Below are 12,604 nucleotides of genomic sequence, written 5' to 3'. Positions count from 1 at the left end.
TGAGAGAATGCTGAAGGCGTGTGTTCTTCATGATTCAGTTCTTAGGAAATTGTCAGTATTCCAAGAAATTAATGAGTGGGAAGCATGTCATTGATTACATTTGTTCTTTAAAATACTTTAAATAAGAAATGAATCCATTAAACAATCTGCAAGAAAAGCTATTTCTCTTAGAGGATTCCATTGTTATAAAATTCCCCAAATGTGTAGTTTTTCTTTGGTAACCTAATTTCTACTGCAGATCCCCATCTAATTTATTTGAGATTTATCATAGATTTTAATTTACAGTAAAATTACTTGTCTAGTTTTGCAAAGAGGAAATCTTTTCCCTCTGTACTTCTTTCAAGTTTGAATGAGTAATTGATCTTTTCTACTATTGAGAAGTTAATGCTTTACGTGGAACGTATGCAATGTTGCCTAATATTTATCTTTTATAAGAAACCACTTCTTTACAATGCCATTTAAAACATCTGTGTTCCTATCAGAATTCTTGAGTTCAATTCCTCATTCTGGCTTTTTGTTACTTGCAGACCTTGAGAGGCAGTGTTCGTGACCCTGCCATCCATGAAGAGGGCTGGGATTGATTTTGGCTCTGTCCCTACCTGTTGTGGGTTTTGGGGAGTGGCAACAGGGGTGGGCCAGTAACTGGGACTTTTGTCTCCTTCTGCAAGAACTTAAACAAAATGCTCTTAAGTTTCTAAGTTCCTGTACATTAAATTGTGCCAAATACAATGTGTGGGTTCTTGAGCAAGTTACTCATCTTTATATGCATCAGAATACCCTCATATGTACAGTGAAACTTCTGTCATTTCCTGCCTACTGGGGACAAAAGGCAGTATAGCTCAATGACTGAGGTGAATATTCTCTGTGGTTCTGCAGTCAGATGAGCCAGTGTTTATGTCTCAGCTTTGCTACTTAGTACCGTGTGATCTGAGAAAGTTTCTTAAACTTTGTAAGTCTCTGTTAGACAGTAAAGAACACAGTAAGAGGGTGGTTATGAAGATTAAATTCAACCTGATATTTAATGTGCTTGGTATAATGATGGGTATGTTGTGAGTTTCCTGAATCAGTTATGGCATATGTAGGCATGTGTTTGTGAAGATGAAATAAAACATGGAGGGTGGAGTCTGAACAAATGTCATGGGAAATATGTTTAGTGAAAAATTATGAGCAGTTTTCCCAATTGTTTTGTATTCACATAAATAATTTTTAGTTTTCAGACTTTTTTTGAAGTTCCCTACTAGACACAGATGGCTAATAGAGGGGACATATAGAAGCCACATGTTTAAAGTTCAGCTTCTAAAGTCTTATGTTAGTGATAATAAAAAATTGGAACTTAATTCAACTATAGTGTTTAGCAGTGGATCTTTAGGGGTGATGGGACTTGATTGAGCCATTGGGGAGGAACTCTGTGATGAAGTTCTGGTTACATTTTTTTAAAATTAATTTGTTATTTAAAAAATTTTTATTGGAAAGGCAGATATACAGACAGGAAAGACAGAGAGGAAGATCTTCCGTCCGATGATTCACTCCCCAAGTGAGCGCAATGGCCGATACCATGCCGATCCAAAGCCAGGAGCCTCTTCCGGGTCTCCCACGCGGGTGCAGGGTCCAAAGGCTTTGGGCAGTCCTCGACTGCTTTCCCTGGCCACAGGCAGGGAGCTGGAAGGGAAGCGGGGCTGCCGGGATTAGAACCGGCGCCCATATGGGATCCCGGGCGTGCAAGGTGAGGACCTTAACCACTGCACCACCACGCTGGGCCCAGTCCTGGTTACTTTGTAAGAGATCACACAGATGGACAGCCAGTCCCACTGCCTCTTGCCATGTGATGCCTGTACTGCTGGGGCTCTCTACCAGCAGGAAGAGTTCACCAGAGACTGGGCCAGTGGGGTTCCACTGAGCTTGCACTGTGAACCTCCAAAACTCCAACACAAAGCCAATCATTTTCTTCATAAGTAGGCTATGTCAGGTGTTTCATTATAGTAACAGAAAGCTGACACAGTTTTATCATTGTTTGAGCATTCGCGTGTATGTGTATGTGATTCTCAGCAATTGTATTCTGAACATTCAGTTGAGGCAACTTGTGCAGATCACAGTTTTACATTTGGATGCAGTTCTGATCCTCTTTTAGCCTGGGCTGGACTAAGCCAAAGAATCTGAAGAGACCTCTTCAGAACTTTCCATTTAGTACACAAAAGTCAGCTCTTCTTTAACATCTATGGTTCTTGCAGAAAATGGTATTTTTGGAAGATGAGCGTGGAATGTTATCGGTGAGAACAATTGAAGATTTGGGTCGCAAGTGTGATTCACAAAATTAGACCTTGCTGTATTGAACTGCATCCATGATGAGTTCTTCAGATTCATAGCCAAGAGCCAAGGGATACGTTGTTTCCTTGCTGTCCTAGAACTGTTCCTGTCGTTCAGCTCCTTTGCTTGTGATAACCTCTTTAACATATTCCATGATAAAACTCATTTTCTTTTTAAACTTCACAAATATTTTTTGCACTCTAACCATAGCCACTATTTCAAAGATGTGAAGTGAATATTAGCAGCCTTTTTTTTTCATAATCCTATTGGGACAAACAGGTTCACATGGGCCCTTTGAATCGCGTTCATAAATACTGTACCAGGTGGGATTCTGATTTGTTGGTTTTTTTTTTAAAGATTTATTTTTATTATTTTTTCTTTGGAAAGGCGGATATACAGAGAGGAGAGACAGAGAGGAAGATCTTCCGTCCGATGATTCACTCCCCAAGTGAGCGCAACGGGCCGATACTATGCCTATCCAAAGCCAGGAGCCTCTTCTGGGTCTCCCATGCATGTGCAGGGTCCCAAAGCCTTGGGCCGTCCTCGACTGCTTTCCCAGGCCACAGGCAGGGAGCTGGAAGGGAAGCGGGGCAGCCGGGATTAGAACTGGCGCCCATATGGGATCCCGGGCGTACAAGGCGAGGACCTTTAACCACTTGCGCCACCGTGCCGGGCCCGATTTGTTGGTTTTTATTATAAGCCAAAAGAATTCCAGATTGCAGGGCAATATTTCTCAAAAAAAAAATGTGCATGGACAACCAGAGGCAGCTTCATTCACTAAGCTGATCGCAGGAGCTGGTCTGTATTCCCTGATGCAGTAGGAGTTGATGATGGTTCTCTAAGTGAACAGTATATTCAACAAATGTAATTTTTTTGTGATTCTGTCTTTGTCGCTGTCCCACAGCGATGGACTTGGTGCACGGAGCCGATAATAACACGCGTGGACCCTGACTGATGGTCAAAGCCGAAGTTTATTAGGGGCCTCAGACTTTATACACTGAGAGTCCGTACTGTTTCCCTCTCTTGATTGGAATTGCTTTTGTTTTGTATATTACACCAGGTGTTCTCATTTACATGCTGTTTATACCAAAGGTAGCCATTTGGTTGTTGTCATGCAAATACTGTCCAATGAACTGCAAACCTGTGCTTGCTGACCTTCCAGGGTCACAATGTCCTCCTACATGTCTTCACATTTTCATCTCTGCAGAGGTGTTCTCTGTTGAGACTTCTTTACAGTGTACTCAGCTATGGTGGGCTTCAAAGTTTTGTTATTGCATTTTGGAATTATTGCTTTTCATTTATTTATCTGAGATAAATAATTACACTGCTCATTAGAGAACTGATGGAGCAGGAGTGGAACTTAAGATTTTTCCAAAGGTTCCTGAATATTTGTAGAATTTGACCATTCTTCCATTCTACAATATTCCATATTCTTTTAGCACCTTGGCTCAGCCAATGCTGTTTTGTGGAGCTCTCATTCAGGCTGGAGTAGTCTAATGGGATAGCTTATCTTGTCCCTATGGGCTCTACCTCTGTCCAGCCTGAGTGACATTCAGAAGCCAAAGCTGGAGGTGTGGGTTTTTTAGACTATTTTTTAGGCCAGAATTCTAGTTACAATGTTTTTGGCGACCTGAATAAAGCAATATCTGAGCCACAGAAGGGCTGACCTTTCTCCACCTGGACCCAAGTAACAGCTTCTATCTATGTGGCAATTCCCAGCACTTTGCCTAGTTTGTTACTAACCCTCAGTATGATCTTCCAGGATAGATATTGACTTTGCCTAGTTTGTTACTAACCCTCAGTATGATCTTCCAGGATAGATATTGATTCACATTTTACAGATGAGAAAATTGAGCGAAAAATGTTTGTTGTTTAGACTACACACCCTTTAAGTTAGGGAACTAAAGGGTGATATGGAATTGAAGTATATGTGCTTTTACCATGCTGTCTTATGGTTCCTAGCCAGACAGACTCACACCTTGTCCTGAGACTGCCATTCCTCCACTCCAGGTAGGCAGGCTCACTACTCTGGCCGAGGTTCATATATTAAATAACAATATTAAGACCTGCAACACAGTAATGTTGTATTCAATAAGATTTTTTTTTTTTTTTCTGAATGCTGTCTGTCCCAAGGGATTGCTGGAGAGCAGGTTTTTCTTCTCCAAGGCAGCAGGGGGCAGTAGAGACCACATTGGATGAGAAAGAATCAGGACCAGATCCTTCCCCAGGGTCCGCCACAACTACCTGGAATCCAATTCCAGGTCTCTGATGTGCGGTCTTTGATTTTGGCTCTTTGAAGATGATGATGATGAAGAAGAAAAGAACAGTCTGATGTTCTATCAATAACAGTCAAAAACCACTGTAGGGCCAATAATCACTAGTGTTTTCCTAAGACTCCCAATAGATGATTGGATATTGCAGAGGAAGTTACTCGCAGTTTGGCTGGGCTGGCAGTTTCATGACCCTCATGAAGACATTGATGTCATTAGGAAAACAGAAGGAGAGAAGCTCTAACTCCTCGATTAGACTCAATTAGCAGAGCACTGCTTTACAAAGGGGGCTGGTGCCATGCCTGTGTCTGCTCACGCCCCAGCCAGCTTGTCCCCATTAGGTTGCCACTCACTGGAGTCATTAGAGCAACCTCATTTGTGGCATGAAGTTATCGTTCCAAAAATAATATGCTTTCACAAAGTGAGTATTGGTAAGTAATAATGATGACAAATTTTAGCACAAGATGATAAAACATAAATGCAAATTGGACCAACCATTGATAGATGGAGCAGGGTGCTAAATCTTGGTTACTTTATTTATTCTTTCTTGATTTCTTGCCACAAGCCTGTGAGGTTCTTATTATTTTAATTTTTAATCTGATTTCCTTGGCTCTGTTCCCACTTGATGTCATGAACTCCTAAAATCTCCTCCCTCCCTCCTTCCATTTCTTCCCTTCTCCCTTTTTCTTTTCTTTCTCTTTCTTTTTCCTTCCTTCCTTTTATTTCTTTAAAAAAAAACCTATTTATTTTGATTGGAAAGGCATATTTTTACAGAGATAGAAGGAGCTACATAGAAAAAGATCTTCCATTCACTGGTTTACTTCTCAGATGGCCGCAACAGCGAGAGCTGGGCCCATCAGAAACCAAGAGGCAGGACCTTCTTTCGGGATCTCCTATGTGGCTGCAGGGGTCCAAGTCCTTGGGCCATCTTCTGCTGCCTCCCTAAGGGCTGGATCCAAAGTGGAGCAGTGGAAATGACCTGGCACCCATATGTGATGCTGGCACTGCAAGTGGAAGATTAATGTACTATGTCACCAGGCCGACCCCTGTTTTACTGAGCGTTCTCAAAGGTGACATGTATGGTGTGTTGCACCTGTATCATGACCAGACATAACCAGTTTCTATATGACATGGGCCTTTCTTTCTCCTGACATTTTGTTCCCACATTCTGGGGCTAGCTATTTCCTCTCTGCTCTGAGGCCCACGTGGCTGCTACTTTTGCTGGTTATTTCATTGGTTGCTTTTCAGCTCTGATGTTTCCAGCTCCAACTTCTGATGTTGTTGTTGTATGAAGGTTATGTTTCATATTCCTCTCTCTGTCTCTCTCTCAAATAATGCCCTACTAGACCCTCTCAATATAATACCAAGCAGTCCCATAGTTCTCTATAAGCACAGATACTTTGGGGGTTACCCTGCCAATTTTTTACCCTTCCTTATGTCTCATTCACCAAGAAGTCTTCCCTATATTTCCAGCTCCCCTCCTCTGTGGCCTGGGAAGCACCTGCTTGCTTGCCTCTCTTTCTCTCTCTCTCTCTCTCTCACTTTCTCTCTCTCAGTATATTCTAACAGCAGTAGTCTAAGGAGCCAGCATCCATGACTCATTCTCTAGGACAATGTCTGGACCACAGAACTTGCCACATCCCCACCGGTGAAATGAACCTAATCTGTGGCTTTGAGATTGTGCCCAACGTCCTGTTCCCTCACCTCTTTGATTTTTATCAGCTGTCAGGTATTTACCTTTTTTGGCAGTACCCATCAAATGTCCCTCTTGATTGGGCCTTTGGATTTGTGCTCTGGTTTTCAACTGTTCAACAGGCTTGTTTTGTTTCCACCTTCCATCTTGTGTCTATGAGGGTGTGCTGCTGTTTGCTGTCAGGGTATGCATGTGCCAGGGAATGGGAGTGGTCCCATGATACTGCCTCCAGGTCCCAATGAGAAGAGGGATGTCCTGGAGATATTTCATGAGTAGTGTGTCGGTGAGATTTACACACATGTGTGACTTCCAGTTCCTGGCCCTAAGCTAGCTGATGGCTGTCCTGTTTCTGTCCCTCATTGAATGGATCCTCTTGCTAGCAAAAACTTTTCTTTCAGTGTCTATGGCTCTGTCCCCTGCATCATCTTGAGTGCTTTGAGAAGTGGCTGGATTTGTCGGATAAGAAGCGACAAACTCCATCTTTCCTTACGCAGGCTCTTCGTTGTTCCATATGTGTAAGTTCGAAGGCCTTTCAGTTGTTCCTGGCTGCATTGGAGTATCCACAGACTTAGGTGCTTGCTGTGGAACTTGGCCTGAAGAGCGATTTGACTTGCTTATTTTCCTTTCCATGCTTTGAGGATAACTTGAGGTCTTTGGTTGAATTAGAAGAGCAGCCTGTCTATCTTTTGTGCATACCTGGGTATGTTCTTTACCCATGTAAGGGAGTCAGCAGCAGAGGTGGCCCAGTCATATACAACATGTATTCCAAGGCTGGACCACACACTGGTTGGTCCTGTTGGTCTTGGGGCATTTGTGAGATTCCAGGAGCCCACTCCTGGCCCTTTTTGGCCCCCAGCCTTAAATCTTGATCCATCTGGCAGGTGCTGTGGTCTAGCCTCGGGAGACCTAGCCTGCCCCTGGACCCAGCTCTTGCTCAATTCAGTGAATGAAGTAATCTGACCCAGGGAGATCTTCCAAACCCTCCACCCCACCCCAGCCTGCTTCAAACATGACTATCCTGCGGTCCGGTGGGTGCTATGGCCTAACCTGGCCCATACTTAGCCCTGACTCTCGCATGCACCCCTGGTTGCAGCCAGGCCTATCTTCTGCCCCAGCTCTTGTATGCACCTGTGAGTGCAATGGGGAGTGCCTGGGGAAGACCCTCTGGGATCCCTCACCCAGTTCATCCCCAGGACTGGCATATGCAGCAGCTTTCTCCACTAAGTTGTAATCTAGTTCTTTCTTTTGATGCTCTATCAGTTTCCTGTAACTGTCATCACAAAGTATACTTGGAGTCTGCCATCTCACCGTTCTGGAGGTGGAAGCAGGGTTGATTTCTCCTAAGGCAAGAGGGAAGGGTCTGTTCTAGGTTCTTCTTGAGTTTTCAGTGGCCTCATATATTCCTGGAGGAGTGATGATGTTTTTCCAATGTCTTCACATCTCCACCTCTCTAAATATTGTCCCTGCCTCCAGACTTCGTCCATCCGTGAGGTTCTCAGGCATATGGGTTGGGTCCTGGTTTAGTCATCTGTACAGATGCTATTTCCTAATAAGGCCACATTCCCAGCTACTGAGGGTTAGGATTCCAACATATATTGGGGAGACACAATTCAGCCCATAATGAAGGCTTCATCTAGTAACAGTTCAAATGAAATTAGCACCACACATCTGACTGAGGCTTGGCCAAAGCTTCTCATAGAGACCTCTATCCTTTTCCTCCCCCCCCCCCTTTTTTTTCCAGGAGGGAGTTCACACAGGATGCAATAGTTTCTGGCTCGCTTTGTTTTACAGTGTTCTCCAAAAGCACAGGACTTAGACAAGGGCTGGTTTCTTACAAGTCACTCGTTCCATGAACTTGTCTGTATGTTTATTTTGAAAAATGAAAAATGAAATTTCTGACTAATTAGCATTGGCTCTCAGCTGAAATCAAGTTCAAGAATGCCCCAGTCTATTCAGAGCTTTCATCCCTACAAGCCACGTGTGGGACGACAGTGTATTATTAACCACATTTTCTTGATAATGTGTCCCAACATTTTATTGGTTTGCTGCCATTAAAAGACTGGGAGTCCTTTGAATAATCCCAATTGAGGCTGAGTCATCTTAGAAAGTGTCTTAGCAGCAGTGAGTCAGCCAGAATAAGCTTGTTTATCACCTTCTACAGATATCACCTCTGGAGAGAAAATCTATTCAAAAACTGCAGAAGGAACTGCTCAGAAGAAATTAAATCCGTGAAGGGTTTAGCCAATTTCCATGTTAGATTTGAATCACTGGTTTAATATTGACTGAAGAGGTTCTTGGAGTTCTCTGCATTGCTTTGCTTTTCATTTTTTGCTCAGTTTATGAACCATCTGTGCATGTGTCCTTTCACTTACTGTTAATTCCCTCCAGCCTCTTGCTATTGAAATGAATGTCATGGGAAATGCTACAGTGGGGGGCGTAGCCTCCACATATCTAATGCAGACACTTGCAAGTTTGCAATCTCTCATTGGAGATTGTGCTTTTGTACTGGTGGCTTTGAATTCTGGCCACTTACCCACAAATTCTCTGTGGTTGGTCTGGAGTGACCTGGGTGCCAGTGCTTTTTATTTTTCTCTTTATGATTTATTTTTATTTGAAAGGCAGATTTACAGAGAGAAGGGGAGACAAAGAAAGCTCTGTCTGCTGGTTCACTCCCTAACTGGCCATAATGGCTGGAGCTGAGCTGATCCCAAGCCAACAACCAGGAGCCTCCTCTGGGTTTCCCACATAGGCTCAGGGTTCCAAAACTTTGGACAGTCCTCTATTGCACTCCCAGGCCACAAGCATGGAGCTAGATGGGAAGTGGAGCTGCTGGGATTAGAACCGACACCCATATGGGATCCCAGTGCACTAGGCTACCGCCCAGGGCAAGGTGACAGTGTTTTTTTTTTTTTTTTTCTTTTAAGTATTTACAGACAAAATAACTGAAATCTTTCATTCAATGATTTACTCCCCACATGGCAGCAAAAGCAAAGGCTGGGCCAGGCTGAAGCCATATGGGTCTCCCATTTGGTGGCAGGAACTCAAGTACTTGGCCCGTCATCTGCTGGACAGTAGCAGGGAGCTGGACTTGACACAGAGTAGCCAGGACTTGAACTAACACTCTTACGTGGGATGCATGCCTCCAAGGCTGTGTGACTTTCCTCACTGTGGCACAATGCCTGCCCCTGTGGTGCTTTTGAAGAGCTGCTCTTGGGATTCTAGAGAGAAGTCACTGTTGAGATCCACTGCCTGGCACATTTTGGCTTGTCTGATTTGAGAGGCAGGAGTGAAATTGGAGTGCCACTTGGAGTGTGAGGTCCACCTGGGTCCCCTGAGGCTGCATCTCCCTCTCTATGATGCTATTCCTAGCTGGGCATACATATTCAGGAAATGGAACTCCCACCCCAGCTTCTTCTCATCGCCAGGGATATGAGGAAGCCACGTAGCACTGTGATAGCTGCTTGCTGCCCATAGTTTTGGGCTCCTTTGATAACCCGATTCCTTAAGACCTTGGATTTTCAGTTCCTGGTAACACTGCTTCTACTTTACGTCCTTTTGATTGGTTTCAGTTGGTTAAGTCACTTGACCCCTTGAATCTTTTTTCTTCTCTGGAAAGCAGAAACAGTTGCTGTCTTCTCCTGAGCTTGTATAAAAAGAATGGGCAGATCCTGTAGCTTGCAGAGATTGTTTGAGAGTTTCCTTCCCTTCTCATCAGCCTGCCTCTGAGAGCCCAGTGTCTCTGCAGTGCGGATGCAGGAGCAGTTCTGATATATACACCTCCTCTGGACTGTTGTGTATGCAGTCTAGGATAAATTAAAAATCAGTTCATTGGTAACATTACAAAATTTAAATACTTTTTTTTATGCTGGTTCAAGGAATGTGTAACAGATTTACAAGGCTGAGAATATTTATTTCACAGGGATTAATGAGAAGACAGATGTTACTCTAACCAGCACAGTGTGTGGAATTGCACAGGCACTCCATGTTTTTATGTTTGTTTGCTTACCAATTCCTGCACCAAAGCTGTCAAAAGGGCTTGAAGTACAATATGCTGGGACCCCTTGACCATGTCAGTGAAAGAAGTAGGACTTATTTCTCTGTAATGGATTATAATATATTATATATATTATAAATATAATATATTATATATGGCATATAATATTTATGGTGTATATATATATTCTTTAAAAATAGTTCTTACCTTGGGCCTGGTGTGATAGCCTAGTGCCTAAAGTCCTTGCCCTACATGTGCCGGGATCCTGTATGGGCAATGGTTTGTATCCCAGCAGCTCCACTTCCTTTTCAGCTCCCTGCTTGTGGCCTGGGAGAGCAGTAGAGGACAGGCCAAAGCTTTGGAACCCTGCACCCAAACTGGAGACCTGGAAGAAGCTCCTGGCTTCAGAGTGGCTCAGCTCCAGCCATTGTAGCCACTTGGGAAGTGAACTAGTGGATGGAAGATCTTTCTCCGTCTCTTCTCTCTGTAAGTCTGACTTTCCAATAATAATTTAAAACGTTCTTACCTTTTATTTCCTTATAAGAAAGGTTTATTATTTATTTGATAGAATTACAGAGAGGGAGAGAGAAAGATCTTCATGCACTGATTCACTCTTCAAATGGCTGCAATGGCCGGAACAGGGTTAGCCCAAAGCCAGGAGCTTCTAATGGGTCTCCCACATAGGTACAGCATCCTCTGCTGCTTTCCTGGGTGCATGGTTGAGGATATATGTGTGAAGTGAAATATGCCAGAAACAAAAGAACAAATATTGTATAATTCCACTTACCTGATGTATATAGAAAAACCACATATACAGAGGCAGAAAATAGCACAAGGGGTTACCAGGCATTGAGACAGTGGATATGAGGCACTACAGGGGACACAGTGTGTGGGATGATGGAAAGTCCTGGAAATTAATAGCGGTGAAATTGAATACAAGTGAAAGAAGTACACTGCCCTAGGGGACAGTGATTGTTCTCTGGAAAAGAGTGAACCTCATTTGTAGTATTTGTCGATGTGCAGAGTATATATACTTCTGTGCCAGCCCATTTCAGGCTGTTAACACAGTGACTCAGACTTGGAGTTGGTGAGAGGAGGGCAACTCCAGCTCTTCTGAGTTGACGGGCTCCAACCTGAGCCTACGCTTGCCTGTGAAAAACAACTCAGATCATTGGACCTTCTCACTCTTCTCCCACTTGCTGCTGTTGTGAACTGGGATTTTAGATTAATTTTGTGAGAGTATTGCTATTTTTACAGTGGATGACAAATAATCTCTTAATGATAGCTTACCATTGGCATTACTTTCTTATGTATATGTTAACTATTTGGACTCTTATTACATTACTCATTTTATTTTATCACCTCAGTTTTCCCTATGTTGAAGGCTTGGTTTCATTTCATCTTTCAGGTATATATAATGCAGATTTTTTTCTTCATGAAAAAACATAGTATACAATTCCACTTACATGAGATTATACGGAATCTGCATTTTTAGAGGCAGAAAGTAGCATAGTGATTACCAGGCACGGGGAGTATGGAGGTGGGTGTTACAGTGGTTGCAATTTCTGTTTGGGATGATGAAGAATCTTCTGCCTTTAGAATATGATTGGAATTTAATTTTTACGTTTGAATATTAGAAACTTCTTGGGTAGATGTAATTCTTTTTGTTTGTTTTTGGAAGTTTTTAATGAGTGGAACAAAAAATATCTAAATCTGCAGCTTTTGGAAGACCCACTAGTTCTTGATGGTCTTGTAGCTCTACTGAAACGTGACGTTGGCCCCTTGTCTAGCCTAGCATTTTAGAGCAGGATCTCTGAACGCACCCTGTGGACCACAGTTTTGTTTAAGACACTATTCACAGAGTACCTGGTGGGCCAGAGGTAGTTGTCATTATAAATGTTCACAAACTGGTGCTTTTCTTACCCTTGATGGCTGTCACTTTGTGGGGATAGCATTCAGTGCTGGCCACCAGAGCATGGCTGTAGGGATGGTCTGAGGTGCTGTCATTGCTTTTCTTCATGACAATGGCTTTGTGTCCCAAGCAGTATCTAGCCAGGGCCAGCACCACCTTCCCAGGTTTTGTGAAATTGCCCATTTCGATGGTAACCTCTTGGGTCTAGAGCAAAGAGAAAAGGAGGGGCACATATGCCAACCTTTTATCCTTGGGACTAAGTAGATATAATTCTTAGATCACTTTTTGCCCTGAAAATTTGATTGGTAGATACTTAAATCAATCTGTTACCTGGCCTTTGCAGGTTGTTATTATTGCTTACTTAGTTCTTATATTTTTCCCTACCAATTTTGAAATTCAAAATTTCATTTGATGGCATCTAAATTTTCCTG

The 12,604-nt window shown here is 43.0% G+C and overlaps 1 pseudogene; it reads right to left on the bottom strand.

Moving 5' to 3' along the window:
* Positions 1–11,939: 11,939 nt before the first annotated feature.
* On the bottom strand, positions 11,940–12,356 carry LOC121145026 (annotated as a pseudogene).
* Positions 12,357–12,604: the final 248 nt, after the last annotated feature.

This window comes from Ochotona curzoniae, unplaced genomic scaffold, assembly GCF_017591425.1.
Source record: "Ochotona curzoniae isolate NIBS_2020 unplaced genomic scaffold, NIBS_Ocur_1.0 scaffold_3208, whole genome shotgun sequence".
Taxonomy (NCBI): Eukaryota; Metazoa; Chordata; class Mammalia; order Lagomorpha; family Ochotonidae; genus Ochotona; species Ochotona curzoniae.
The sequence above is the reverse complement of the archived record's forward strand: the minus strand, read 5'-3'. Positions and strand labels throughout refer to the sequence as shown.